General features: G+C 41.7%; 1 long non-coding RNA gene across 1 annotated transcript; it reads left to right on the forward strand.

Moving 5' to 3' along the window:
* Positions 1 to 8,721: 8,721 nt before the first annotated feature.
* LOC111552509 lies at positions 8,722 to 12,215 on the forward strand. Its single transcript, XR_002734657.2, has 4 exons — positions 8,722 to 8,769; positions 9,868 to 9,913; positions 10,606 to 10,832; positions 11,558 to 12,215. It is a non-coding gene; the product is annotated as an uncharacterized LOC111552509 (long non-coding RNA).
* Positions 12,216 to 25,013: the final 12,798 nt, after the last annotated feature.

The raw sequence follows: 25,013 nt of genomic DNA on the forward strand, positions 1-25,013 counted from the left end.
ACTGTTGCTACTGCCATCACCATCACCACCACCACCACCACTATTAACATCACCAGCATTATTGCTACAACTACTATGGCTACCATCACCACCACCACTATCACCATCACCATTACTACCGCAAACACCATCATGCTCACTATCATCATTGCCACAACTACTATTTCTACCACCATCGCTACCACCATCCCCACCACCGTCACCATGATTACTACCACCATCACCACCACCACAACCACTGCCATGCTCACCAGCACCATTGCCACACCTAGTATTATAACCACCATCACCATCCCCACCACCACAGCCACCATCATCACCACCATCATTGCTGCCATCACCACCACCACTACCACCTTCATTATTACTACCATCATTATCACTATTACCAGCACCATCACCATCACTACCACCACCACCACCGTCATCACCATCATCATTGCCACGACTGCTATTACTACCATCATCACCATCACCATGACCACTACTGCCATCAGCAGTGTTTTCACCATCATCACCATTAGCACTACCACCCCAAATTATTGCTCCTCTGTAGACAGAGAGAATTGTACTTCTTTCTTTCTGATTTGAATGCCTTTTATTTCTTTCTCCTGCGTAACTGTTCTGGCTACAACTTCCAGTACTACGTTGAATAGCAGTGGTGACCGTGGGCATCCTCGTGTTTTCCTGATCTTAGAGGGGAAAAGCTTCTAGTTTTGCACTGTTGAACGTGATGCTAGGTGTGGCTTGTCATATATGGCCTTTATTATGTCAAGATACATTGCTGTTGACCTGATTTAATGAGCGCTTTTGTCGTGAAAGGAGATGATCTTTGAATGGCTGCTATTTTCGTGGACTCTTTGGCCCTCTCTGGGTGCAGCTTAAGTGTTCAGTAAGGACTCTAATGAGTAAATTCTATGCAGCTTGACATTCTTGTCTGAATAATAAATGTTCTACAAACCAGGTGGCTCCAGTAATGTGTTTATTATCATTTCTCTTTCCTAGTTAGAATTTATCATTTTTCATCTGTGTGAAAAGGAGTCTCTTCATCATTTCTAGGCTATTCTATACTTCTGTATCCAGAAACTCTGACTTAGAGAGCCTGGGAGATGTGAGAGCATTTGACAGATACATAAGTTAATGAAAAGAATATTTAATCTATTTTTTTTTTAGGTGGGAATGCTGAGACCCAAGAACTTGGAATGTCTATACCTAACTGCAGGTAATTTTTTTTTTACAAGAGTTTATATTAAGTGCCTCATGGAGACTTAGAAGACTTACATCTCTTAATGTTTTGAGATTGACCAATTTTACGTTAGAGTTGTTTCCAAGAAAAGGAAAAAATAAAGAAATGATCAGCCTCTCTAGCAGATAGATAGTCACAGCTTTCCTATAACACAATTTAAAGGAATCACAATTTGTAAATGCACAGATTGCAAAAGGACTATTCATCTTATAAACCAAGATGCTGTAGAACTAATTTCAATTAAAGTTTTGCAAGTGAATTTTAAATCACATTGAATTAAGCAACAATCAATGTACATGAAACTTCTAGCAAAAAAATTACTGTGTAGAGTAAGAGATACCTGTTAACTTCACTACCTGAAATCCATTGCCATGATTTTTACCCATGATATTTTCTTAGGACAAAGTATTAAAAGATTTGCGTCTTTGATTTCAAGCTTTTTCCAGGACCCTTTTAAAGAGTAAAGATGTTGTTATAGCTTCAGTTGTGTGTGTGTTTGTGTATGTGTGTTGTGTGTTTGGCAACAGGAATATTTCAGGAAGAATCTCTAAGTTGATAGAGTTCAGAAGAGCAGGATATTCTGAGAGGGTTTTCTCTCTCTCTGAGTCAATAAAAAATCAGGCCATGGTTCTCTCCTTTCATCATCTAGAAAATAAAGAACATTATTTGTCTTTTAATCCTTGGAAAGATAAAAAGTGGGTAAAAAGATAAGGGTTAGGGTCAAGAGACCTGTATTCACGGTTTGTGCTCTGTCACTCAGTTAACCATGGATGAGTCCCTTAACTTCTCTGAATCTTTGTTTTCTTATCTATGAAATAGAGATAACACTTGGTGCCATTAGGATTAAGTGAGAATGTACTAATGTTCAAAGAGTATGTAAAAGTCGAACATAGTGCCTGACATAAAATTGATACTCAATAAACTAACACAAAATAGACACTCAATAAACATGTTGAAAACATGGAGATTTATGTGTCCACACTAATTGGTTTAAGTCTTAAACCCAGGAAAAAAAATCTGAACTGCAACATGCAATGAGGAGTAAACCTTGTTTGCTAACTGAATGTTGAGACTTCAAAGAACGCTCTCCTCCTCAAACCATTTTGCCTTTGAAGAGACCCACATATTTCTCATGTGAGCAAAATGGTTCTTCATTCCTTAAACCCACTACTTGGAGGCCCCTGGACTGGGGTGCGGTTTCTCCTCGGTAGGATTTTTCTTGTCAAATGAGGCCAGATAGTGCATTATCAAAATGACCCATGCTGGTGCTTGAATGATGTCACGTCCCTTGAGAGGAGAGCAAGTAGATATATCAAGCCTTGGGCATCCCCAGGTTTGGCTCACTGCTAGTGAATCCAGAGCACCCAAACTAGCTAGACTGGTTCCAGAGAAATAAATCAACCTGAGCAAGCCATTGTCCAGGGATGAGTCTGGGCAAGAGGTTGACTTTTCTGGCTCCCACCCTCCTTCCAGATTGTCATTTAGAACCAGCTCAGGCATCCTGTCTGACTGTCCTCTCTGTAAAACCTGCAGCAGATCACCAGAGCCACAGAAAACCGCTCACCCTGCCAATGGAGGCCCTCCTGCGAAGATGCTGGGCTTCTCTTTGCTAACACATGGCTTCTGCATCAATCAACCTTTCTCCTCAATGCTGCCTCACCACCCCACTTCGTGAATCACTGCCAGGGATCTTTCCTTGCAGTTGTTCCTCAATCACCACCCTTCCTGTCACCTGATCTAATTCTACATTCCCATCAAATACTGCCTTAAACATCCCCCATTCTATTAATAAGATGTCTTCAGCTCCTGCCTGCACTGTCGTTTGACATCCAAGCTCCTATGGACGTTACAATTCCACGTCCATTCTTGGATAGCTCATCCATAAATTGGGGATAATGATGCCAACATCACTGGATTTTTATGAGAATTAAACCAGATAATTTTGTAAAGAGCTTGTCAGAGTTGATAGACTTCATTGCGTTTGACTATGGAGATGGTACATAGAAAGTGCCCAACAAATAATAGCTGGTAACAAGTACTTTAAAAATAATTGAACCCACTGTCATAGTTGGTATTCTAGGTAATTTGTAGCCAAACACATGCATACCTCTGGAGAGCAAGGAATTCATCATAAACACTTGTATCCCAAGTACACAGTATGTGCTTTCAATATTTGTCTATCAACTTCTGATAACATCTGGATTTGGATAATAGCATTTGTTTCTTGCTTTTATGCATGAGCGTGTGTCCAGTTCCAATAATAGCAGTTAAGATGGACGAATGCTTACTATGTACCTATTCATTTACTTGCCACAGCAATGCTCTGGATTGGATGTTATTTTATCACGAATTTTCAGATGGGTAAACCGAGGATCCAATTTATATCATGAGTAAACAGTGAAGGTGATGCTCAAACCCAAGCATTCTGGCACCACAGTTCAGGTTCTTAACCACAATGTTGTCTCTCGACTGCCATAGCATGGCATGGAAACCTTTTCAAGACCTGGTCTCCCCCTGCCGTTTCAGATTCTTTTCCTGCCAGCCCTTTGCTCAGTTTTTTTTTCTTCCCCCTGTTATATGGAACCTTTAGTGGTTCTTTGGACACAATTCTCCTGTTCATGCTTCAGTCAGATTGCCAGAGAAAATATAGCATGCCAAATTAAATTTGAATTTCAGATAAACAATGAATACTGTTTTAGTATAAGTCATGTCCCAACTATTGCACAACAAATACTTATACTGAAAAAAAAAAAAACTCATTATTTATCTGAAATTCAAACTTAGCTTGGAATTCTGTAATTTTGTTTTCTTTTGTTACTAAACCTGGCAACCTTCTGCTTTTAGGCCTTTGCTCAAAGAGCTCCATCTGCTTGGCAGTTTTCTATGCCTTCTCCATCATGCACTATCTTGTTCATCCTTTTAAGTCTAATGCAAAGGTGAGTTCTCTGATGAGAATGCCTCCGGTACCTCACTGCATTGTAAAATCCGTCACTGGCATTTCCAGTATTACCCAGCGTTATAAACTGAATGCTAAGCTCTCCAAGGCAGGGCCCATAGACTCAGCTCTGAATCCTCAATACCTGGTGAGACATGTGGCGTGGAGAAGGCATTCAATACTGAGTCATGAACAGAGCTATGGAGAAGGCTTCCCAGTTCTGCCATTCCCTGTCATATATTTCTCCTTTGTCTTTGAAATTCTTTCAAATGCGCCAAAATTCCTGCATAGAAATTGCTTCTCTCTCTCTGTATTTTATTTATTTATTTATTTATTTATTTATTTGTTTGTTTGTTTGTTTGTTTGAGACAGTGTCACACTCTGTCATTCAGGCTGGAGTGCAGTGGTGAGATCGTGACTCACTGCAGCCTCAAGCTCCTGGGCTCAAAGTGTCCTTCTGCCTCAGCCTCCTGAGTAGCTGGGACTATAAGAGTGTACCACCATGCCCAGCTGATTTAAAAAAAAATTGCAAAGACTGGGTCTCACTGTGCAGCCCAGACTAGTCTTGAACTCCTGAGCTCAAGTGGTTCTCCTACCTCGGCCTCTCAAAGTGTTAAGATTACAGGTGTGAGCCACTGCTCCCAGCCAAGAGTGTTTCTCTTTCTCATTTTGAGCAAAAGATATCTGCTTATTGTAAGATGTCTGAACCATATTAACCCCTTGTATTAATCTTCTAGGGCTACCATAACAAATGACCACAAATGAGGTGGCTTAAAACAGCAGGAATTTATTCTCTCGCACCTTAGAGGCTGGAAGTCTGAAATCAAGGTGCCGTCAGGGTCACATTCTCACTGAGGTCGCTAGAGGAGGGTCTGTTTCATGCCTTTCTCTTAGCTTCTGGTGGTTGCCAACAATCCTTGGCTTTCCTTGGCTTGTAGACACATTGCTCCAACCTCTGCCTCCATTGTCACATGGTGTTCACATGTGACCTTCCATCCTCTTCTTTCTGTACATATCCGTATCTCACATGACATTTGCCTCTGTGTGTGTGTCTCTTCTTCTTTTCTTATAAGGACAACAGCCACATTGGGTTGAGGGCCCACCTTATTCCAGTACAATCTTATCTTAACTTGGATCATGATTATATCTGTGAAGACCCTATTTCCAAACAAGGTCACATTCACAGGTACTAGTGGTTAGGACTTCCACACACATTTTGGGTGATGTAGTTCAACTCACAACAACCCTGGACAAGTGACTTCTGCACTCCAGGCCTCCATTCCTGCATCTGTAAAATGGTCATAATCTTGCTTATCTCGCTGAAGTCAGGGATTGAATGAGATCATGCATAGTGCCTCCTGCATTGGAGAGCTGTGCCTATGACTTCTATTCCTGTTTCTTTCTAGTCCCCTGCTAGCTGTCTGCAGCATGAAATATTGACAATAAAGGAAGTTCCAGCAGGTAGAATTTTGGCTCACAGAGGCCAAACAGAAGCACAACATTCTATGTGTTCTTTCAGAGCTCGCTTCCTTCCAGCTGGAGGACTTTTCCTTGTAGTGTAATCCTCTGCTTAACTTACTCTCATCTGTGTAGGACGCAGGGGCTGGACATGTGAACTGACTTTAATAAAGGTTTCGGGTGATTCTAGGACACCAGGCCGAGATGTGTGTCTTTGGCAGTTTACCCCTGTCATGAGTGGTTATTTTTTCATGGTCAAAACAAATAAATACATAAAAAGTGCCTAAAACCTATAGGGAATCAAGTTTCCAAACTCTGTTCTTGTGGCTGACTTCTGAATCATAGTGTTATAATTAAAAAAAGAAAACACAAAATTGTGCTTGGCCATGAAACATAAATTGTACCTTTGTAAAGGTCAAATACTAGTTGTGATTAACCAGACGAGTCACACTTTATCCTGGTTAAAACAATACTGAATTTTAAGACTACTTATAGGATTTCCGTACCCCTCTACCCGACCCTCTTTCTTGCAGAAGTTTACAGTTGGAATCTTATTTGAAGTGGGGTTTTATTTTTATTTTTATTTTTATTTTTTTCCAATTTGTGAGATGATTTCCATTGGTTTGGCAATCTGCGCTTGAGTGATGCTATATAGCATTATCAGGGTGCCGACAGCTGCTCTGGCATAAACAAGTGGTGATGCGTTGAGCTGGCACATCCGTATGGTTTGGAAAATAAAATGAAATAAAATAAAAACATTTGTTATCATTTGGAGTTTTTGAACACAGCCAGCTTCAGCACAACTTTAATGCCTCGCATGGCTTTCTTTAAAAACTAAATAAATAATTTTAAATGAGAACATTTTGTTTCGCTAGGAAGAGTGGTTTACTGTGTGGATGGGGAGAGAAGCCTCGGTTTCCAGCAGCTGTTGCTCATCTTTGGCCCGGGGTCTCGTGATGGGTCTACTGTTGGCTAAAGCCCAATGCTGGATCAGTGGAGCTAATGGAATCTCCGTCTGCTTATCATCTCAGACACTGCAGAACTTTGGCCCTCAGAAAATCCTGGCTTTCTAACCCCTTTCTCCCCCATCCCCTCCCTACCACCCCAGGAAATTCTCTGGAGGGCTGCTATGGAGGCAACAACACCTAAAAATTTAACATTGGTTCTTTCTTCTAGAAAGCTAAGCTCAGAATCAGGTTTGGTATTAGAAGATTTTATGCTTTTATGCGGTGGTAATAACAATGCCAACCACTAATAATTATGGCGATCAGTGGTGACATTATAAAACACTTGTTTATTTACAAAGCATCTGGGCATATGTAGCCTCATTTGCGGGGTCTCAGGTGTCAATCAATATTCTTATTCCACTTCCTAAAGATGTGATATTGGCGCTTCCCACGTCTTAAAGGCGTAACCACTCCTATTTCACATGTATGAAATGGGAACTGAGAGTTCTACTCCGAGAGCTTATCTATGACTCTTTTGGGTGACTGGCAATACGAACGAAAATCAGACAGACGCTTAGACATCTGCAACACCCACAAGATCGTATAAAACGTTTTTCCTTTTTGTGATAGGACTTTCGCTCATTGTGACCATATTGTTTCTTTCAATTGATTGGAAGTTCCACTGGTCTCTTTTACATGCCTTCATGCTGTTTCTTAACAATGAAAAATAAATGAATAATTGTATAATAAATGCAGATTTTAAAGTGGATGGTATCTAAACTCCATGTAGGCAAGGACCTAATTGATCTTTTTCATCCTGTATTCCTAGTGCCTGGGAGAGGGCTGGCACTAAGTGTTTCTGGACAAGTCATCTCACTTCTCTGAACTTCAGCTTTTACACATATAAAATGGGGACTGGATTTCCTATTCCAGAGTGCTGGCACATAATAAGGACTCAATATATATGAATTAAATGAATGAATAAATAGATACATAATTTAGGGGTAGGAAGTGGATAACTGTAGATGTTAGGCAGAGTGAGCTGATAAATTAGCTTAGTCCTGATTGGTAATCGTGGCCGATTTCATGCTGCCGTTAAGAGGTTACAGAATGCTGAGTTGGGAAGAGATCTTTCCAATCAGTTCCTGTGACCTGTGGCACTCCCACTCCAGCACATCTTTGACTTGGGTGATAAAATAGTTGCAAACCCTTGTTCCACTTCCTGTTTGTTTTCGGGAAGTTTCTCTCTCAGGCAGAAAGGTTTGGGGACTTCCAAATTGCTTGAGTTTACACAATTCCTATTCTCTGGCCAATGTCAGAGTATTTTTCTTTCTTTTGGCAGAGAAGAGAGAAGGGTATGAGTTGCCAGGTAGTGGATGCAGATGGAAGAACCGGTGGGCCCACTGGTTGACCGTTGGTGGTTGGGGCCATCTTACACAGAAAGTTCATCCTCTTGTCCTTTCCTACTGTGTTAATATGGGAACACTCCTTCTCCTGTCCTTTATGCCTGTAGTGATTAACCTGGCCATTTTTAAGTAGGTGATGCTAGGAAGCACCTTTGCAATTCCTGCTATTTCATAGGCTTTGCAAAAGTCCTAGGTTTTTGTTTTCTTCCCAAGGTTCATTTCCTACCAGTTACATCTACTATTTCCCATCCTCTCTGGCAAAATTGCAAGGAGTGGCATCAGCACATCTTTGTACAGTAGGCGAATATGTTTGGAATGCTTATTTCTGAGAGCTGTTGAAGACGACTAACAATTTTACACCACACAGAAGGACTGACAATACACTTAGGAGTGGCAAATGGAACCACTGTTCTGTTTCCCTCTCGGTAAATAAATAACTGCAAAACCTGTACTCCAATACCAGAGCGTCAAATCCATGGCTCTCTGTTGATTAACAGTGAAAATGTCTTTGTGAAGACAATACATTTAGAAGAGTCCTGAGGCTCGCACCAGAAGCTGACACTGAAGGTTTATTTTAACGTAGCGCGAATCAGAGCGAACGACGTGAAAAGAGTTCTGTTTCTCCTGGAAGGATGCCACTTGTTTCTACTCCCAGGGAAATGTCTTCCAAGCTCTTTACCAAATCTGCAAGCTGAACCAACTCAACTGTGGCTGCCTTGCCCACCTGAAGACCTCAGGATCCACTAGCAGCCCAAGACACCTCGAAGCTGGTGCAAGGTCAGGACCAGAAATCATGTCTGAGTGATTTGCAATGTAATGCAAAACTCAATGGAATGAGGAGCTTTTTGTGGCCTTGTATTTTTTTTCCACATGCTTAGAGATGGAAATTTGGAAGGAAAGTCCACTACAGCATTTATGCAAATTGGGGATCCAGCAATATTATCTGTTTAACGACACCAAGCAGATGAATGTATATTAACCACGTTAGAAGTAAAACAAGAAAGACGTGAGAATGATATGGAGGAGAAGGAGAGAAAAAGACAAGGAGGGAGAGAGGGAGCAAGAGGGGAAAGAGAAAAAAGATGGATGGATTGAAAACTCTGCCATCCTTTATAACAATGTGTTTGCACCTGCTGTTCCCTTGTCTAAGAATGCTGTTCCACCTTTTCTTCACCTAGAGAACTCCAACTCAACCTGTGACCTCACCTTAATGTTGTTTCCTCAGGGAAATCTTCCATAAGCCAAAAGACTGGGTCAGGTCCCCATATTATGTGGTCTGATGAAACTGTCTTCTTTTTTTTCTGTAGCACACGTCATGATGTCATGATCATAATTATATATCCTGGTCTATGTGATTATCTGTTACATGCTAGTCTTCCTGAAGGATCAAAAGTTCTGAACTAGTAAGATTCCAAAAGCCTAGTGCTGGCCTTAGCTCTGAACAGGGCCTTCAAGTCACCCACTGTGTTGGGGCATGATGAATGAATGGATGTTTAAAAGAACTGCACTTTATTATCTGAGCCTTCCTCGTTTAGCATAGTCCTGTCCACATGCACATAGCACAGGCCAGCCTTGTGAGATAATCAAGAAAGGAGCTCAATTCCCATAGCTTTTTAGTGCCATTTCTCAGGTCCCAATAGATTCACTGATTTGCCAAGAAGAAGCACCAGTGGGTCAGAGGCAGAGCATGAACGGAATTCAGTCTCCCAATGCCAGGGTCCCTCCCTCAATTCCCACTCCTCAGTAGACAGGTCTCTCTGCAGAAGGGGAAGGGGAGGGTTGAGGGTTTAGGGAAAGGACAGTAAAAAGGCAGGAAGGGTAATCATGACAGAAGAGATTTACTCCTGCCTTCTTCTCCTTTCTTTTTGCATTAAGGACAAGCGTCGCCTGCACACGTCAGCACAAATGGGAACATGATGAGGTACCACTTTTTCCAGGGCTGTGACCAACTCCTCAGGGCAGCAGGCAAAGCTGTCCCTCTGAGTTAGCCCTTGAAGTTTTCCTCAAATTTCTTGCTGCAGGGAAGCCAAGCCAGTCAACCCTAGGCTTCCACTGGGAGCTGTATTCCTTCCTTCCTTCATTCATTCCCCAAATATTTTTCAAGGGTCCACCATGTGCCAGGCATTGTGCTAAAAGTGGTTTGTGTAGGCTCGAGTGAGGCCTGCGGGGTGATCAGCTCTCCCAGTTTCCCTGGCATGAGAGACTTTCTGTGTGCAAACTAAGACAGCTGGTTACCCTACTTTGGACGTGAGCTTAGGATGCAGTGTAACTTTCTGTACAGAGTGTAATTCTGAAGAATCACACCAAGATCACCTTCCTTGCTAAAATGAACATCCTCAAGCTCTAGTCCATACCAGTGATTCCACATCCTCTGAGGCTGGAAACCTCTGTTGAATCAATTCTCCCAAGTTATTATTATGCATATTTAAGTTTGAGAACAGCTGGACTAGTGCTTAGGTGTATGAACTTTAAAGCCACTCAGGCATGGATTCAAATTCCACTCCCACCATTAAACATCTATGCACATTTTTACAAATTGCTTAATCAATATGGACTCTAATTTCCTGATTTGTAAAATGGGTCTGATAATACTATTTTCATCATGTTCTTGAGTGATGCTACCTAGAGTTGAAGGAGGCCAGGAGCACCAGAAGCTGGAGGGGGCCGGGGTGGATTCTCCCCTGGGGGCTTCAGCAGGAGCATGGGCTCCTGACACTTCGGTTCCATCTCTTGTTTAAAGGCACCCCGTTTTTCATCATTTGTTACAGCAGCTTGGAAAACTCACACACAAGTGAAGCCCTAACCTACCCCTGAGCACCCCTTGTGGGCTCTGAGCAGGGGTGAGTACTCCTTTCATTCAGGCTTGCATGCCCAGGCCCCATGTAATGTAGGTAATGAACAGATTACATATTCTTGAAAAATCTGTAGGCCCCGATGATAGCAATGTTTTTTATTTTTTATTTTTATTTTTGGAATGCAAAACAACAACAATAACAATAACAGAAAACCAAAACTAAACCTGAACTAGAAATGCAAGAGAAAAGGGAAGCAATCGAAAGTTGCATAGTTGTTTCTTCCTTCCCCTGAAGGTATGCCCAGCATCTTGTAGGTAGCTTGGTGACATTTCATGGTGATGTTTTACAAGTTGGTTTTGGCCATAGTCACGTCCTTTTTTTTTTTTTTCCTGAGATGGAGTCTCACTCTGTCGCCCAGTCTGGAGTGCAGTGGTGCAATCTCTGCTCACTGCAACCTCTGCCTCCTGGATTCTCCAGCCTCAGCCTCCCAAGTAGCTGGGATTACAGGTGTGGGCCACCATGCCCGACTAATTTTTGTATTTTCAGTAGAGACAGGGTTTCATCGTGTTGGTCAGGCTGCTTTCAAACTCCTGACCTCGTGATCCACCTGCCTCAGCCTCCCAAAGTGCTGGGATTACAGGCATGAGGCATTGTGCCTGGCCCCCTTTATTTTTCTTATGTGGCTGTGAAGTCTCTGGGCTGCTTTTGGGTTCTTCCTTCTTGATTTAACACAAATTCTAACTTCTTGGCCATGTTCCTTTCCTCTCCAGAGTTGCCACCACTACCTCCACATCTTGCAGCCCCTCTTCCCTTCCGTTTGACTGCCACCTTCTTCATTGCCCAGGAAAAAAATAATGAAGTTTCACCATTTAAAGTGTTTCAGTGCAGCTTGCTATGGGAACACTGGAGAGTAACCCAAATGGCCAATTGTCCTAATAGCCACCATCGATTGGATGGATGCTAACAACAGGCTCAGAACTCCCCATCTGTTGCCTCCTTTTATCCACATGAGAATCAAACAAGTAGATGCTGCTGGTATTACTGTACTTTGCTCATTTTACAGGTCAGGATGGGGAGGGTTGAGAAGGTTAAGGAAGTTGTTTGAGGTTACACTGCAGTTAAGAAAGGAAAAAGGACTTAGAAACTTATTCTTCCAACTTTAGAACCAAAGTCAGTGACCAAGGCCCTGCTTAGAACTTTCTGAAGGTCGCAGCTGGCCTTCTGCCTGGAGTTTTGACTTCCTTTCTGAGATAGGAACTTGAATGGCAATCACAAGAAAGTTCAGAACTTCTCTTTCATATTTTAGGCATTCCTTTATTTTTAAAATTTATTTTAATTTATGAATACTAATTGTATATATGTATAAGGCATGATATGATATTTCGATATGGCTACCTTGTGAAATAACTAAATGAGTCTCATTACCAAGTCTGGCACCTCACATATGTATTTTTTTTGTTTGGTAAAACATTGAAAATCTATCCTTTTAGCAATTTTGAAACATACAATGCATTTAAAAAATTATAGTCACCATTCTGTGCAATAGATTATTAAAGCTTATTTCTCCTGTCTAACTGAAACTTTGTACCCATTGATCAATATCTCCTTTTTCCCCACCCACATCCCTCCCCAGTCTCTGGTCACCAACATTCCACTCTCTGCTTCTTTGGATTCAACTTTCTTAGATTCCACATACAAGTGGGATCATGCAGTATTTGTCTTTCTTTACCTAGCTTATTTCACTTAGCATAATATCCTCCAAGTTCATCCATGTTATTGCACATTACAGAATTTACTATTTCTAAAAGGCTGATATTATTCCTTCGTTTATATAGACCACATTTCTTTTATCCATTTATTTGTTGATGGGCACTTAGGTTGATTCCATATCTTAGCTAATGTGAATAATGCTGGAATGAACATTAATGTGCAGCTATCTCTTTGATATACCAATTTCAATTCCTTTGGGATATACCCAGAAGAGGGATCTCTTTTATTTTTGAGTGTGATTTAACTCCAGCCTCTCAGCTCTTTCTCTGAAAATCAGTGTGAACTAGTTATTGCCAGATAGAATCTATTAAGCAGGACTTTTGTTTTGGAGGCATCTCTAAGGACTTGCAAATTAGGAGAAAATGTTTTTCTGGACCTCTGCAACAACACAAGCCATTTTGTTGGCCAGCATTTCCTAGAAGTCATTCCAGGTAATAGGTGTTCCTTGAACAACAACAACAAAAATTTTTCTTGAGCAAAGACTTGTAGGAAATCATGCCATGAAGGTTTTATAACTGCTGGACTTCAGAGCCTTTTGTTTGCTAATGTAGTCTGAGGATCTCTAAAATGACACTGTGATACGCATCCATTATCTTTTCATGAAAGGTGGCTACATTTGGGCTTCCACAGAGCAACTTTGGGGACATGTTACTTTGGTTTCTTCCTTGCAATTAGCATTTTCTTCTCTGTGACTTAGGGAGGTGTGTCCACATCTTTCCTGAGAGTTCATTATTTTCCAAGCCCGATCTATGTAAATATCAAATCACTTACAAGACGTGGCAGGCCTTCCCGATGACGAAATTGTCATGACTTCATCGTTCCTATAATCACCCAAATGAGTTCTGAAGTGTGGGCCTTTAGCTGCTGAAAAATAGGAAACAGAGTCAAGTCTGGCCCTATCTTGAATTGTATGTGACAGCTCATGCTCAGTTTCAGTGACAAGAAATGTGTTGAGCTAAAAATATTCTAAGCAGATGTGAATCTGGGACATGTGACTGCAACAGACCACTGCCTGCCATTTTTTCGACTTCTAGTGTCTCTCAATGAGCAGTCGCTACAATCTCAGGCCACCATAGCACCCTCTGCATGCAACTTGTTTCTGTGAGTGCATATCTGAGACCACTGGAGATGGCTTGGTGGAGAATATCCCTACATCAGCCAGCCACAGTGGCTCCTAGCAGCCCCAGAGTGGATGGGAAGAAATAAATCCCATCACAGGTTAGGCCTAAGTTCTTCTTATGAAAAGTCTTGTGCATTTGTTTTTTTCCTCCAGTCTTCCATATCATTAACAAGAGCTTGATTCTATCCTCTGGTTTGAAGACACGTTGCTCCCATGATTCTGTAGAAGTGGGTTTCAAGTTCGTCCAGGAGAACTTGATGCCTAGAGGAAAAGGTGGAATCTGCCCTCCATGCAAAAGGGGTGTGTGGGACTCTCTTGGGGGTTAGAGTCTTATATTGAAACTGCATTATTTTAAGAAGACTCTTGGCTCACCTGCAGAAAATAAAAGCTAATACCTATCTATCTTTTACGGAATGACAAACAATTACAGTACTTCACTGAACACATCTTGTATACTATGCATAAGAGCCAATTGTAGCTACTTTTATTTATTGGGCTGTGTCATCAAAGCTTTTGGATACTGTCTTAGTGTCAAACCATTATGGTACTTTAGTCCATTGAGATGTGAGCTTGTGTTTTGATGGAACCAATGTAAGTTTTCATATCTCTTCTTTTCATCTTAGGATCTTCCAGGAATCTAAAAATGTGTGTGAGATTTCACATGTAAAAGCTGAGTTATTCTGAATCCACATTTTCCTGAAGATTTTTCTTTGTGTGGTCAGCTTTCTTGGAAAAATCCAGAAGTCGTCATGAACTTACAACCCTGCACAAATAAATGTAATATTTCAGTTGAAGATTGAGAGCTGACGTAAAGGACAAGGATAACTGGTCCAATACAGACACAGGTCCTTTGAGTAAAGCAATATGATCATCCTTAAGGAGAGCCTCAGTATAGAGCCTAGTCAGAGCCAGTGGAAGTTTAGACTTTCAAAGAGTCAGCCAGGTTCCTCTTGGGAAGCCCCTACTTGAGAATCCTGCATGATAGAGTTTGACATCTGGCTCTGTTACCTACAAGCTTGACTTCGTTCCTATAACCCTCCATTTCATCATCTTTAAAGTGGCGATGAATTGTGTCTAGACAGACAGAATAGATGCGAGGTCATCATGCCACACTGCGCATAAGTACTTAGCATGTAGTGAGTACTACGCAAATGGCAGCTTCCATTGCTATTGATGAGTGTGACTTGCTGGGAGAATCATCCATCTATCTTCTATGTGCTAATTGAGTGCACGTGTTTCTTACCTCTGAGTGTTAAAGCTTTTTCAGGAAGAGTGGCAACATCTCAGGCTGAATCAGCCCTATCCAGGACTTGGCATTCCCTGATCTGGGCCCCAACCTATGAGTCATATAGCCTTCTCCATGTGGACACCACAGCAAATCACTTTTCCCATAATGAACAACCAGACACACTCCATTGTGGTGACGGAAAGTAATTATGAACGTAAATGATCTAACCAGACATGGGTTCCACCAAGGTTTAACCCCTGGTTTCCTTTTCTGCACAGTAATCACACACTGTCCCGTGGCAGCCACTGAGGGAGAATCATTACAGAGAATTATGTGATCCTTCTGCCCACTGAACCACAGGCTGGGGTGCAGGCGGGGGCATGGCACATCTGGCTTTATTTTGGGGTCTGGTGACACCAGGAACAGGGATAAATGCCCTACCTTAAGTATGGGCTGTTCCAGATCCAGGAGCAAATATCTAACAGGCCACATTCCCCTTTTTCCCAGCCAGAATGGAGGTTTCCATTCTGACGTGATATGGCCACAATGTCATTAGAACTACCAGCACTCATATTCCCCTCACTGTGATCCCTGCAGCTCAAAACACAGCCATCTAGGCTATGGTCTGCATAGGTCAATGTGACTCTAGTAATTCTTTTACTGCCTTTGCGATTGCTTTTTATGCTGGCACAAACACTGCTATTAATTCTCTCGATACCATGGCTAGGCAACCTTTATTCTGGGCCAAGCACTGAGCTAACCACTTTCACATATATTTCTCATTTCATCCCTATGAGGTTATACTGATATTACTCTCACTTCCTAGATAAATGGACTGAGAATTGAACAGGGTCAGGTGACATGCCCAAGGTCCTGTAGATAATACAAAGCAAAGATAATACCCAGCTCACACGGCTCCTGGGTTGAAGCTAGTTGTCCCATATGACAACGGTCCTCTGCAGTAACAGGTCCATGTTACCAACATCAGAGTAGTTGACCTGATTTTGTAAACGTAACGCCTAGGAAATCTAACCAAGGCCATTTGTTGTTTAAACTGAAGCAAGAAGAAGATTGCAGTTATGAATAAAGAAATTAAGCAGTTTTGGTATAGCGAGAGAATCCTGGCATTTGTTGCCATTATTTATTTATTTATTTAATTTGTTTCTCAAGACAGGATCTCACTCTGTCACCCAGGCAGGAGTACAGTGGTGTGATCTTGGCTATATGATCTCGGCTCACTGCAACCTCCACCTCCCAGGTTCAAGGGGTTCTTGTGCCCCAGCCTTTGGAGTAGCTGGGATCACAGGTGCGAACCATCATGTCCAGCTAATTTTCATAATTTTAGCAGAGATGGGGATTTGCCACATTGGCCAGGCTGATCTCGAACTCCTGATCTCAAGCAGTTCACCTGCGTCAACCTCCCACAGTGCTGGGATTACAGGTGTGAGCCACTGCATCCAGGCGCCATTATTTATTTCGTTTTTTTTTTTTTTTTTTTGAGACAGAGTCTTGCTCTGTCCCCCAGGCTGGAGTGCAGTGGCGCTATCTCGGCTCACTGCAAGCTCCGCCTCCCGGGTTCACACCATTCTCCTGCCTCAGCCTCCCGAGTAGCTGGGACTACAGGCGCCCGCCACCTCGCCCGGCTAATTTTTTTGTATTTTTAGTAGAGATAGGGTTTCACCGTGGTCTCGATCTCCTGACCTCGTGATCCACCCACCTCGGCCTCCCAAAGTGCTGGGATTACAGGCGCGAGCCACCGCGCCTGGCCTTATTTAGTTTTTAAAATGAGGAGTAATATAACTAGAGCCAGGTATACATAAAGTATGTTAATCTTAAGTATACAGCTTAATGAGACAGGTTATCCATGTACAAATTTTTGTAAATTTGAATGTGTATGAGTTCTCAACTTAGTGTCACTGCAATAGCAAAACATTTCCACCCTCCAGAGGGCTACCATATGTCTGCCTCCACCACTGTACTCCCTCTACCAATATTCAAATGGCCATCATCATCGATTTGTTTTGCCTGTCTTTGAATGTGTATATATATAAAACAAAGAATATATATATATACTTATATATGTACACTTTTATATATAATATATGTGTATATATATTATATATGTGTGTGTATATATACACACACATACATACACACAAACACATGTGCACACACACACACTTTTTGTCTGCTTTCTTTAACTCAACAAAATATCTGTGGGATTCTTCCAGACTAAATGATGCATGGACAATACTGTTGTACCAGTAGTTTGTTCTTTTTAATTGCTATATGGTATTCCATTGACTGGGGAGACCGCATCTATTTATGTTTTGACTAAGATAAGTAAGCCATTTATAAACATTCTTATACAGGTATTTTTGGACATATGCAAATATATGAGTGTACATTCTTATGAATAGAATTTCTGGGTTATAGTGCAGTTGTAAGGTTCATTTTAATAGAAACTACAAACAGATTTCTAAGGTAGTTTTACCATTTTATGTTCTGAACAGTAATCTATGACAGTTCTCACATCCTTGCCAACACTTGGGGATGTCCTGACATTTATGTTTGATAAGCTCCTTGTACATTCTCTGTTTTATAAATAAAGCCTGAATTGTTTCTATGAAATGAATCACACACCCATTCATGCTTTATTTTTATCTTTTTGTGAGAAAGAATTTATGAAAAAAAGTATACTGGCCTTTACAGGCCTGCCTGAGATGGGGAATGGTAAAAACAAAACAAACAAACAAACAAACAATAAAAACAGGCTTTGAAAAAAGGATCTTCAAGTCAGGATGGAGCTTAGATGAATAGAATTGCTACAGAAAGCCTACAACCAAAGTTTTATTTCATGCATGCATAATTCTGGGTTTATTGCAGTCCTCAAATCATATTTTATAACAAGACAAGCTTAATGACTGATTCTTTGCCATATACTTAATGAGCTGATGCATATACCCCAAGTTACCCAAGTCATCAGATGGCAAATGTTTTATTTAGCCTAGAACATTAAATATTTATTGAGCCAGTCCATGGTTTACTCATTTATTCACTCCTTCATTCATTCACAAGACAAACATTTATTAAGCATCCACCATGGGCCAGGCACTGTGTTCAGCCTGAGGACATGACACTCAGTAAAACTAGCATATAGGTGCTGCCTAAAAAGACATAATAATACATATAATCAACACATATAATATGGCTTGCTGTGTTCAACAATAAGGAAAGGCAGTATTTCGTTATTCATTCATTCATTCAATACGCACCTAATGATTGAGGCTCACGCAGACACATTGCTCATGTTCTGTACGCTGGGGATGAGGAAGATACCTAGACCCTTCAGCTGCTCCTAAAAGCTTGTAGTCCAGGAAATGAAGGGAAAGTAGCCTGAATGCTATGGCCAGAGGTGGCTGAAGTATGGCACAAGGAATGAGGAGGGTTCAGATAGCAGATACTAGAGTTACACCCCATTCCGAGAGATCCTTTGTCAAGAACAAACAGACAGCATGTCTTGGTCCTGGAATCCCTCCTGACATTCTCAAAGACTTGTCAAGCACAGGGACTTGGCTATGAGTTGATGGAAAGGCAAAGCCATGCTAACCATGCTGTGTGCCAGGGATTGGACTTGCCATGTACATTCGTTGCCCTGTTTTTTGCTGTTTCACTCAATCACAGGCATTAAAATTAACATCAGTGTCAAAAACACATGCTAATGCATTTGCATGTAGAGAAACCGAGAACTCAGGCTTTCAACCCTGGATGCTTTTTATTCCCATGTCAAGAATTTTTGTAATTTTGAATGTGTGTGAGTTCTCCACTTAGTGTCACTACAATAGCAAAGGATGGCCAGTCAAAATATTTAGGAAATCGATTTTTGCAATGATGAGAGTGCTGGTGGTATGATGATAATGTATATACTATCAGGTAAAAATTGTATACATTCTGACAATCATCCATTCTTAGTCCATTTTACAGATGAGTTAACTGAGGTTCAGAGAAGCATTTTTTTGCAGAGTCATCTTGTAGGTAACGTGTAGGAGAAGTGCAATTTGAGTTTAGGAGGTCTGAAATTCAGAGCTCCAGGGTCTGAAGCCGTGAGGCTGTATTACCTTCCTGAGACATAGAGGATCCTTTGAAATGAACCAACCTGTAATTCACGTCAAATGTTTCACATACTGCAGGCGATGAGATTATTTACCATATTCTCAGCGATACTTGAAAACTCATGGGCTTAGTTCAGATTTAGGTAAGGTACAAAGGCACATTTCAACTCTGCTATCCTTTAAACCCCTCACATTCCAGAAGAATGAGGTTGTCTCTGTTTTGTGTGATGTCAGGATTTCCCTGCTGGGCTGTGTCCACTCTGTTGGAGCTCCTTTGTCCTGGGAATCAAATGACTTAGTCTCTTTAGAGAAGTTGGGCGTGGAGCCCTGGGCTCACATGGCCACTGGCCATGCTAAGTCAGAGAGCCAGGAGAAGTCATCTCCATCTCCATCTCTGACAGTGGGAGGGGCCTTCTCCACCACAGGTGTTCTCTGAAATGGAAGATAAATACCTTTTAGAAGTATTTTGCTGTTGAACACCACCTGCAACCCTGGTATTAAATGTATCATTTCTTTCAAAGGGATCCCCATTGTCTTTTTTGTTCAACAGACTGTGTATCTAACACGTGCTACTATGTGAAGAATGCCACAGACTTCCTATAGTTGGGTACCTTCTGCAGAGATTGGTAATATCTCTCAAATGTCAAACTTTCTTAGTTTTTTTCTAAAGTGACACGAGGTAATTAAAAATAAACATCTGCTTAGAAATGCTATGAACTTTCAGATATTAAAATACACATTTTTCCTACTTTTTTTTTTCTCACCAATAATTTGAGAACTTACCCCCACCCCAAGATTAGAAATGAACCCTTTTCAGCTGCCTCATGATCTGTCTGTCTCATGATCCAAGTTCTAGTAAGCAATATGCCATTCAGAGAGAGTGAGTCCCTAAGTAAAGGACAGGCTCTTTGATGACTTGCAGCCCTTCTCATTCCTCCTCTTTGTGGTGTGTCTGTGAGAACTGGCTTCTGGTTGCTGCAACACTGGGAGACAAAATGCAAACCAAACAGATAATCCATTTCCAAGGTTTGCTTGCAGAGAGAGAGATCTATTTATGAAACATATATTGTTCAGTTTCAGGGGAAAATCATGTAATCATTGCAAGGGAGAAAGCATGGAAAGTGCTTTATTTTGCATAAAAATCCCCTTGCTCTATGATTTATGTAGCTGAGAGTTTTAGTCTGGGGGAGCATGGTCTTAGTATCCCACCAAAGGAAGATGGAATCTAAAATGCAGAGAGAATTGCCTGTCACAACAAAACATTGGCATTTATTAGCCTGGCATGAGGAGGGGCAGTGTGTGTGTGTGTGTCGGGTGGTGGGGTGGGGGGTCGGTCAGTGAAAAAAAAAGAAATAAATGTACTTTGCTTGTGGGAGATCTTGCACACTAAAGAGGGACCCAAAGCTATGCATCACTACTTAGAGCAGACAAATCATTCCCCGCAATTAATATTTGAGGACTCAGCTGGGTTCTGCTGAACTTACGTAGGGTGTATGGGAAATCAGCATTGATTCAATTTACCAGTTACTTAGATGCTGCAAAGAACTGCCTTTCTTTCTAGTTGAGAATGTTTTATTGCAGTCAGCACCTGTTTATGAAATGCCCTCTGGGTATCTCTCCCACTTAAGAGGTACAGTCTCTTAGGAGAGGTACAGTCTCTTAGGATATCAGGGCTGGAAGGAAACTAACGAGTCTTTCAGCCCAAACACCTTATCACTTCTTGGATTTTCACCACCACATCCCAGAAAAGAAGCTGGAAAGCTTCTCCTTCAACACATCCAGAGATGGAAAGATACAAACCTTCCAAGCAGCTTTTTCTATTTCAGATAACTGTAGTTGTAAGAAAGTGGTCTCTTAACATTGAACCAAAAATTGGGCTTCTTCTAACTTCTGGTTTTGCTCCTTCTTTTGCCCTCAAGGCTACAGATTAAATGAAGCCTTTGAGGAAGTGCATGCAGTTTGGAGTTTCACTCATGGGAATTCTTGTCACAAACTGAATGTGTAACCCAGGGTCTCTGGGTTTTTGGGAACGCACTGTGTAAAAGTATCTACTTGTAACTGTTACACCCTGAGTTGTTGTTTCAGAAAGTTCCAAGAAGAAGCTTAGCCTTGGGAGAAACAAAAACTGGTTGAATCCAGAGGTGGAGATGAATGTTGGCCAACTCTCCTCATTGCCACACTAAAAACTCTGCTCAGAGAGGAGCTTATTCACCATTTTCTGTTCATGCAATGTGTGTAGAAGCATGGTCTACAATAGCATGCCTGCTGCCTTCACCCTCCCTCTACATGCAATGACTCAGTTAACCTGCTGAATAAAAGTCCTGTTTTCACCTTTGCTGGGGGAGGTGCTGCTTTGGGAACTATTCCCAGGGTCCTCTTCACTTTTTGCAAGTAATAGAATACCCTTTTTCAATCCTACTTGGTTGTGGTCATTGGAGTGTCACCTGCCAAGCAATCGAACCCACCCAGGGTTAACAAATGCGGAATAACAAATGTCAGGTTTTAGGCAAGTTACTTACTCACTCAAAATAGGAAGATGTAAGTTCCATCAGTTGTCAATCATGATGAGATTTGTTCTGCTGCTGTAACAGACGATCGCAACTCTTAGTAGCTCTAAATGACCAGTTTAAATAACACCTCATCTTTGTGGTTTTGATAGCGACAAGAGGCAGCCAAATGCCTAGGCAGATAGGGGCAGGTTCCCCGTGAAACCCCATCTCCAAGCTGAAGACAGTTTAAAGCCTGAAAGCCAAGCTCCAAGTTAAATCCTTGGACTGGATTGAGAACTTGTCTTCCTGTTTGGTGTGTTTTTCTCTGATTGGTCCCCGCCATCCACCTGTTTCATATACACCTAAACTTTTCTCATTGGTTTTCTATGCTATCATGCCCAGCTTTGAGTGGTCTTTGCTTTAACCTTTCCTGCATAGTAACAAATCGATCAGCATGCACCCCCGATGCTGAGTCCATAAAAGGCTCTGGATCCAGCCACACAGGGGAACTTTCCCATCTTCAGATAGGGAGCCAGCCCCAGTATGTCCCCTCTCCACTGAAAGCTGTTTTCATTGTTCAACAAAATTCTTCTCTGCCTTCCTCACTCTTCAATGTCCAGCATATCCTCATTCTTCTTGAAAGTGGTACAAGAGCAAGGAACCACTGAAGGTGGGTACAAGTTATAACACAGGCAAGCGGGGGCACGCCAGCTCTGGCTGAGTAAGGCCCAAATCGGGCATCACTGGCGAGGGATCCCTGGCTTGCAAAGTGACCAAGAAGAAAAGTCTTACATTAGTTTGGCTAGGGTGAGGCCCTGACCTCTGTTACCTTCACTCAGCCATCTCGCTGATGGAGACTCTGTATTGATAGGCACTCCACCCAGAAATTGTGCACTCACATTTCCTGGCCAAAGAAAGTTACACAGCTATGCCTGATTTTAAATTGCAATCCTAATATGACCCAGAAGGTGAAGAGCCAGAAATATTTGATGACTACACTGAGCCCACTTTCACTCACAGGCTTGTTTTGCAGGGTTAATGATTTAAGCCATGTGATATATGGTTCACAGAGTACCTGACACCTGCCAAGTATTCTTCTCCCAGGAGTTGGCAGATCCTTGAAGGCAATCTCTGGTTTAGACATTCTTAGCTCCTTCTACTGTTCCTCATGGTATGTTATCTTAAATGTTTTTGTTTTTACCACCCTAGTTCATCTCCTCCAAAAATCCTACCCAAATGTCCCTATTAATCTGTGATCCACCAGAAACAATTTTCCAGCTGAATGCAGAACCCAAGAGAACAAAATGATCTCCTTCCTTCTTCTAGATAATGCATCCTAAAATCTGACTTTCTTTTTCCTTTCTGGCAATCAGAGTGCACTGTTGAATTTACTGTCAATTAAACACTCTCCATCTCCTCTATGTATTTTTCTGTATTTAGACATGTTTCTTCAATCCCATACTTGAGTCATTAGCTTTTCAGTCACAAATAAAAGAAGTTTCACATTGTTCCTTATTAAAGAGCATCTGTTTGACTTGGCCCAATCTTCCCACCAGTTATAATTACTTCAGACCAAGGTCTTTCTCATCCAACATTCAAACAAACACTATGGAATGGGAGAGGTATGAAAGCATTCATCCCAACAAACAATGGTCTCACCATTTTGGAAGGCATCTTTTTTACTTCATTTTTTAACAGCTGTATTAATATATAATTGAAGTACAATAAACTGAATATGTTTAAAGGGTACAATTTTTATAAGTGTGGACCTTTGAATACACCTGTGGAAGCATGACCAAAATTAAGACAACGAACATATCTATCACTCCCAAAAGTTTCCTTGTGTTCCTTTCTAATCCTTCCTTCTTGCGTAGGAGATACTTTTTTGTTTTTTGTTTTTTTTTTTTTAAGAAGGTGTCTCTGTCTCCCAGGCTGGAGTGCAGTGGCATGATCTCGGCTCACTGCAAGTGCGTGCCACCACATCCAGCTAATTTTTGTATTTTTAGTAGAGACAGGGTTTCACCATGTTGGCCAGGATGGTCTCGGTCTCTTGACCTCCTGATCCGCCAGCCTTGGCCTCCCAAAGTGCTGGGATTATAGGCATGAGCCTTTGCACCCGGGCAAGGAAACATTTTTAAATCACTCTTTCTATTCTAAACTCCTATGTAGCAACTAGCACAGTGCTGAGCACAAAATAGATGATTTATACATATTGTTTGGAGTTCTTTTTTTTTTTTTTGAGACGGAGTCTTGCTCTGTCGCCCAGGCTTGAGTGCTGTGGCGTGATCTCAGCTCACTGCAAGCTCCACGTCCTCGGTTCATGCCATTCTCCTGCCTCGGCCTCCTGAGTAGCTGGGAATGCAGGCACCTGCTACTACGCCCGGCTAATTTTTTGTATATTTAGTAGAGACGGGATTTCACCATGTTAGCCAGGATGGTCTCGATCTCCTGACCTCGTGATCCACCCGCCTTGGCCTCCCAAAGTGCTGGGATTACAGGCGTGAGCCACCATGTCCGGCCTATCTGTTGGAGTTCTAAAGAAGTGTCCAGAATATCTGAATACTTGTCATGTCCATATAACAATGCCCCAAGGTTGGTCCTTATGCAGAAGGTGCCATTTGATGCCCTGCATCTCACCCATTAGAACACAGATAATTACACAAGGGCAGAGCCCCTCATCCCAAGGTGCCCAAGCTATGAACAGGCCAGTGGCGTATGGGATGACCTGGTATAGGGCCTGGTCCAGAGGATACCGGCCGCAATATCCAATTGAACCACTCCAATCCTTCTTTGGGGAAGTGGAGGTCATCATTCTGCTAATGCAGAAGTGGAGACATATTATATTAACTTCTGGACCTTTTATCCTATCCAAGATATATACATTCAGGTCATTCCAAAGTATTTACTGAACAATTACTACGTATTGGGTACTATTCCAGGTGCTAGGCATTTAGCAGTGAAAAAAAAAAAACCTGTTGGAAACCCAAGGGAAAAGTCTATTAATGTAGAGGGAGAGTAAGATGATGCAGAGGTGGACAGAGAAGGGGAGAAAAGATGTAAAAAGTAAAGAGTGGGAAAGTCAGGATCATTTGGGGGAACTCCAAAAGTGACTATCACTGTCTCAGCCTTATTACCCCGGTATATTTTTGCTTTGCTTTTCTTTAGGCAAAGAAAGTGTTATCTGACATCCTCTTTTCCACTTCAACTCTTCCTACCCATGCAGCAATAGGAGCACATGTTCTAACGTGTCTGGAAAACCAACACTCATCAATTAATTACTAACTGTTCTCTGGAGCTCTGGGGGTGGTGCCTGGGACACAGAAGGCATGATCTTGAAATGAGGATATATCACTGTTTCTTTTGCATTGCACAAGGTAAGGGCACTTACTTACTGTCACAGCAGTGGACTGACCTCACAGAAGGACTGTCTGCTTAGTGGGAGAGCAAAGGGAAAATGATTTGAAGAAATCCAAATTCTATCGACCCATACTGCACAAGCCTTGCATT

The sequence above is a fragment of the Piliocolobus tephrosceles genome, chromosome 17 (assembly GCF_002776525.5).
Source record: "Piliocolobus tephrosceles isolate RC106 chromosome 17, ASM277652v3, whole genome shotgun sequence".
In the NCBI taxonomy this organism is placed as follows: domain Eukaryota; kingdom Metazoa; phylum Chordata; class Mammalia; order Primates; family Cercopithecidae; genus Piliocolobus; species Piliocolobus tephrosceles.